This window comes from Austrofundulus limnaeus, unplaced genomic scaffold, assembly GCF_001266775.1.
Source record: "Austrofundulus limnaeus strain Quisiro unplaced genomic scaffold, Austrofundulus_limnaeus-1.0 Scaffold70, whole genome shotgun sequence".
NCBI classification, from domain to species: domain Eukaryota; kingdom Metazoa; phylum Chordata; class Actinopteri; order Cyprinodontiformes; family Rivulidae; genus Austrofundulus; species Austrofundulus limnaeus.
In genome coordinates, this window is record NW_013952472.1 from 372,280 (window position 1) to 379,116 (window position 6,837).

A 6,837-nucleotide genomic window follows, 5' to 3' on the forward strand; every position below is an offset into this window, starting at 1 on the left:
CACACACACACACACACACACACACACACACACACACACACACACACACACACACACACACACACAGGGGGGGATGAACCCGGGGTGCGCGCACAGGGCTGCCCCCTGCAGACCCACTCCGGCACATGTGTGTCAGAGACCCGCACACAGAGGCCAGGTTAACACGGCTCTCTAACGGGGAAAACACTCCGCTCTGCCCTCCTCCCAGCAGCCACACCACCGCTTCTTCCTGCTCCGCACACGGTCAGCATCAAGCTGCCTCCTTCTCACTTCACATGCTCCGACAAAAGACATGTACCACTGTAAACACACAACGGAATCTCTGTGCAAACAACACACACACACACAGAGCTGAGAGTGCGTCCGGACACGTTCGACCAACAAAACATTTCGCTTCAAATTTCCTCATGTTGTTGCGACACCTTCAGGCTCGGCTTCCACTCTCGCACAAACTAAGCACTTTAAAAACAATAACAAATAAACTATTTTCTTTCCAAACTTGCCGTGTCTTCGTTTATTACATACATATATATAGTTGTGTGATTCAGCAGCAGCAGCGGCGGAGCAGAGCTCCAGTGATAAGTTCATTAAATGCCGGTTCAGTCCCACGGACATGACATCTTCATAGCTGTGAACAGGGGGGGTGATTCCTGGCTGTCACGCACTAACAGACCCCGCACTGTGCGCTCCCGCACCGCAGCCAATATTATATATGTGTGTGTGCGTGTGTGTGTGTGCACCGCCGCTGGAAACCAAACTCAGTTACGTTTCCGACTTCTGTTTCTGTCGACACGCAAATCCGAACCGAAGCGGCTTCAAATCCGCCGAAATGCTGCACGAGCGCAGCGCGGTCTTACCTCGTGAACGTGTGTCTCTCGCCCCGGAGCGGTAATTTCTTCTTTTACACCATTAACTCTCCGCCATCTTCGGCACTGTTTGTTTAAATGGGAAACACTCCCGAAGCCTCCGAGAAGCCAGTTCTGCAAGTTGAGGCCAAAGCGGCGCGGGGGCTTCTGGGTAGGCGAGTTCGTGACGGACGAGCACCGCGCTCCCGTCTGCTCCGTGCGACGCGGATGCGGACTACAAACGGGACTGCAGCGCCGCCTGGAGGAGGGGAGGAGGGGAGGAGGAGGAGGAACCGTCTGTCTAGCAGCCTGCTGAGGCAGATGATGCCGCGGCGGGTTTTTATCAGAATAAAACACGAAAAGCAAACATCGAAATCAAACTTTTAAACAGCGGGAAGATAAAGCTCCAAACGGGCACTATTTCTAGAATTTCTACCAAATATAAGACAATTTGCAGGAGGTCACAGACATAACCTAAAAACTTAAACACATTGCTTAAGAAAATACATTTTCCCCCCACAAATATCCTATCCTGAAAATACATTAATTGTGAAGCAAAAAATATTGATTTTTTTTTAAAGCTGAACTCATTGATCCATTTTCAAACAGTTTAAAAAAGTATTTTGTTTTTATGAAATGTCATACTTCAGAGTACAAAATAACAGGGCCATTCAACTAAATTTCTCCAGGGGCCACAATTACTGTAGGTCAACAGCTCTGGGGGCGAACATCCAGCAATTAAAGTCATTATGTAAATAAATCAAGTATTACAAAGATCTGTTACCTTTGAAATAGTTTATTTTGCTGTATTTAATCATGAACAAACAGAACCCTATTAAAGTAGTGATAATAAAACAATTTCAAAAACAAAAACAACACATTATGCCTCCTGAGTAACACAAATAATATTATGACATCTCTGACTTCCTAAATTTTTAAACCAATCTTATTTTCAACTTCTTGTAGTTTTAACTGTCTTGAGTGTTTATTGAAAGGATTTTTACCAGCTTGTAGCCAAGCTTCTGACGTTCAAATATTTCTTTTTTTAACTAAAAGAACTTGAGTAATTAAAGTAGAAAACTGGGGGGTTTGAGCTTAAGAGATGAATGAACCAATTGACGGGCCGGACTTTGGTCACTTGCGGGCCGAATGTGGCCCGCAGGCCGTCAGTTGAATAACCCTGATCTATAATGACATTCTTGTGTTCTTTATGATATACTCTGTTGTGTTTTTTATTCTCTCTCTCCTTCCTTTCTTTCTTTATACTCCATGCATCTTTATTGTTCTGTCTCTCTTGTTCACATATACAATTCTGTCTTACTTTCGCTGACTTATCTATTTATTTATTTATTTATTTATTTATTTATTTATTTATTTGCTTTTGCTGACTAACTCCTCTATTTCTCCAAGCTCTCTTCCACCTGCTCCCTATCTTCACTACAGATCACAATATTGACCTCATCTGTTAACCCGTCCATCAGAAACAAGAAAGAGCTCAGTTCTGATCCCTGAGGCTCTCCCACCCCAAACATCTAACTGTTCCGTACTTCTCCAGACCTGACTTCCTCAATCACCACAGTTCCTCTCTTGGATCCATGTGTACTGTACACAGACTGAAAACTGCAAAATATCATTTCAATTAGAGATGTTTTGACTTTAACGTGTACACCTGTTACAACATTTAATTGTTCCAATTCTATTTTTTATTCAGCACAGAGAAGAATAATTATATTCTCTCAAGTGTCAAATAAGGACCAACTAATTAATATAAATCTTTAGAGAAAGCTGGAGCACATGCAGAAGAACCCATAACTCACAAGAATGTGCAACGTCTGCACCTGAAACGCCCAACAGACCTAAAGCTCCACCTTTAAACAACAACAAACAAAACATTCATTTACAAACAAAAAAAATGTCTTTTGGAGTGTTTAGCCCCTGGCTATGAAGTCTGAAGTCATTTCACGGTAAATAATGCTATTATGTTAAGGGGGCGTACCCGCTCAAAGTGCAATCCACTTTACAGTGTGACATTCTGAAAGTGTGAAGGGTAAATGAGTTGTCACAATTTGGCACAACCGTCCAAAGCAGTGGCACCTGAGAGAGAGGTGAAGAGAAGCGTGCAGGCAGGGAAGAGTGAGTGGGGAGGAGTGGCATGGGTGACAGGTGCCAGGTGGACTGCAACAAAATGAAAAGAAATGTTTTCCAAAATGCAAGAGCAAGAATGATGTATAGCTTGAATGATGCCGCGCATATGACGCAGAAAGCAAAGAGTTTTGTTGGAGCTGATACGAATAAAAAATGAGGATATCAAACTGACAGATGAGACTGGACTGGTGCAGAGAAGGAAGGATGATCTGTTCAACAGATGTTAAAGATGAAGCTTCCAGGCAGGATGAAAAAGGACGACCAAAGAACATGCTCGTAGATGGTATAGAAAAAGGACATTATGATCAAACTGGGTGAAATTAAGGGTGAGCATTTGTAAAAAAAAAAAAAAAAAATGAGTCACAGAAAAAGGAGAAATGATCACATTCTACATTGAATTTACATCAGACATTTACAGTGGGAATCATTTTGTTTCCGCACTTCTCTGAATACATTTAAACTCAAACTATTTTTGTACAAAAATAGAGAAAAGAAGTAGTTAAGCTGCAGCCTTTTTAAGATAAGATAAGATAAGATAAGATAAGATAAGATAAGATAAGATAAAACTTTATTGATCCGACAGTGGGGAAGTTTGCACATTACAGCAGCTCCAAACAGGACAGAGTGAGATAGAATAAAAAAGATAAGTAAAAGAAAAACAAAAAAGCACTATACTCGTGATATTTAACAATGTACATATACCTAGTACAGTACATGAATGTATATATATGCAGGTGCATATTACTGCTGCCAGTGTAGGTGAACTGTCCAAGTGACTGATAACATCATGTGTTATACAGTCTAACTGCAGTTGGAATGAATGACCTACGGACCTACTTTACTTTGTATCTGCACAATTTGAGTTGTTTGGGAAACACTGTGAAATTCAGAGCACTTTGCTTTCTGCACGTTTACTTGTGGTTCCTACAGTTTCTAAAGGTAGAACAGGAGGCAGAGCTTTCAGTTATCAAGCTCTTCTCTTGTGAAACAAACTTTGAGGCTGACACTCTGACTACTTTTAAGACTTTCGTTTTCGATAAATCCTATATTTAGGGTAAGTTTGGCTTATTGTGCTGCAATAAACTTAGAAACTGACCACATCTCCACACTCTGTTGTTGTTCATGTTTTTCTAAGTACTTTTTTTGATCTAATTCATGTAATAATTTGATGACAGACCTTAAAACTGCTATTTGTGCGTATGAACAAGGTGAGATATGCAGTTATTTGCTTTTATTATTCTTTAATTGGAAAATCATGATGTTCTTATTTCACTCAAGAATCCTAATTGTAGGTGTGATCTTTTTTTAGTTGAATTTGGCTGAGTTAATGGTAACAATGTTCCCTAACACTAATATAAAAATAGCCTTGACATTTCCCTTTGAGCACTGTAAATATTTGGTTAGATGTAACATGTCTTTGTGTTGGTTACACAGTGTTGCAGTTGCTTACAAGCAGAGAAATGCTAAATGTCACTTCACATCTCATAGTCTTTCTTTTTTGTCATTATTATTTTTATTTTTTGCTGTAGCCGGTCTTTATTGAACTGGCTTTGTTTTGCCGGAGGGACTGCGGCTTCTTCAGGTCATCCATCTCTTATAGATGAGGTCCATATGTGCGAGCCGGCAGGGTCAGTGCCGAGCAGTGACGTCAGAGCTGGGCGGCCTGTGAACGAGGGAACGTCAAGCCAGAGACGCAGAGCAACAAAGCCCATCTCCATGGTGATGTCAGCCAAACAAACGCACACGTAGATGGACACACATAAAAAAAATGGGGCATACAGACAGGACTAAGGATCTTGTGTCGATAAGTGTGAGAATAAAAAAGGAAGATGAAGGACGGACGGGATGATGAGACTATCAGTTTGAGGAGACACAAGAAGAAGATCACAGATAGAGCTCATTGCCTCAGGAGGAGAAGGAGAGGAAAAAATAAAACCCCGCTGGTGTTAAAGATGCTCGAAGTGAAAATAAAATCTGAAAGGAGAAGAGCACGTCAAGCGTGAGATGCAGGAAGAGGATACAGTAAAAGTGAAAGTTTTTTAGAATCATGGACAGTAAAAGCTAACTACCGTATGTCACCTGGTACCCATTTGTCCAGTATGTTTTCTCCGGGAAGAATGAAAAATGTCTGGCTTCCTCTTAAAAGGTCTCCATCTGCTCCATCTTCTTGTGCTTATCCGTAGTCAGGTCGCAGATTCAACAGGTCCAGGATAGAAACCCAAATATCCCTTTACCCGGCAGTACCTTTCAGCTCGTCCAGGGGGACCATGAGGTAATCCCAGGTTAGAGAGAATAAATAATTTCTCCAGGAAGTCCTGGGTCTTCTCTGGGGTCCACCAGTGGGACATGCTCGGAACACCTCTAAAAGGAGGCATCCTGATCAGATGCCCAAACCACCTCAACCGACTCCTTTTGATGCGGAGGAGCAGGGCTCCACTCTGAGCTCCCCTGGATGACGGAGCTCCTTACTCTGTCTCTAAAGTTGAGCCTGGCAACCCCAAGAAGGAAGCTCATTTTACCAGCTTATATTAGGGGTCTTGTTCTTTTGGTCATGATCCAAACCTTACGATCATAGGCGAGGGTTGGAAAGTAGACAAACCAGTAAATCGAGAGCTTTGCCTTACGACTTAACCTTTTCTTTACCATGACTGACCGAAGCGACACCCTCATGACAGCACCCGCTTCGGATGTTATCATCCGGACGTTATTAGCCATTATCAGTCCCATAGAATGGCTTCAGACTGTCCCAACAGTGCCACCTAGTGGGTTCTCCGTCCCATAGAATGGCTTCAGACTGTCAGCTGGTTAGTATGAGGCATAAAACCACTAAGGCTTTTTATGCAATCTGGTTAATATGAGGCATAAAGCCACTAAGGTTAATTTTAAAGAAAATGACATGGGCTATGATAAAGTAGATCATACTCCAGTGGTAGCAGATTGTTGCATTCTAACGTATATGGCACTGGTAGCCCACTAGGGAGCACAGTCGGGACAGTCTGAAGCCATATGGGACTGATAACCGCTAATAACGCCCATTTAATGGACTGATAACATCCCAACTGGCTGATTACTGAGGATGAGGCCCCGGTCCATAGAACCATCTCTCGCTCTGTCCGTCCATCACTTGTGAACAAGACACCCAGATGCTCAAAGTCCTCAACTTGAGGCAAAGACTCCTCCCTGACTCAGAGGAGGCATTCCACCCTCTTCTGGTCTAGAACCATGGCTTCATATTTAGAGGAACCTACTCTCATCCCAGCCGCTTCACACTTGGCTGAGAACTGACCCAGAGCACGCTGAAGGTCTTGGCCCGAAGACACCAACAGAACCACATCATCCTTTAAATGTCCTTTAATAAAAAGTACTGTGTTACAGTGCAGGCATCGTAGGTACGTTTCCTAGTACCTACAGTATGTTCCCTGGTAGAATGCCTGCACTGAAATACAGTTATTCATTTTTTTCTTAGGTTGTGGCACAATGCCTGCTGTATAATTAAATATATTTTCCATTTGTTTTAAATATGAACAGAACTCATCATGAAGGAAGCTGTTCGAGGACTCTGAAGAAATGAAGAGATGAATTTACTTAACCTGGTTCCACTGAACTGAGTTGACTAAATAAAGCAATTTACTCAACTGAGTTTAGTGTATTCAGTTTGGTTAAGTAAATTCAACGCTTCATTTCCTAAATGTGTGTAAAAGTACTTTTACTTTCACACTTGAAGTGAGCAGTTTTATGACTTTTATTTAGGACTTTTCTTATCAGTGAAATTAATTTTTACCAAAGTCATTTTCTGTTGAGGTATTTTTTACTTTTACTTTGTGATTTCTTATATGCACATATATAT

The 6,837-nt window shown here is 41.8% G+C and overlaps 1 protein-coding gene across 1 annotated transcript in view; it reads right to left on the bottom strand.

The window, feature by feature from the left end:
• The window catches only part of LOC106519036 (nuclear receptor coactivator 3), a gene marked incomplete in the record, with an annotated part of 62,586 nt that extends 61,579 nt beyond the window's left edge, over nucleotides 1-1,007 (bottom strand). The window contains 1 exon segment of the mRNA XM_014010526.1: nucleotides 858-1,007.
• Nucleotides 1,008-6,837: the final 5,830 nt, after the last annotated feature.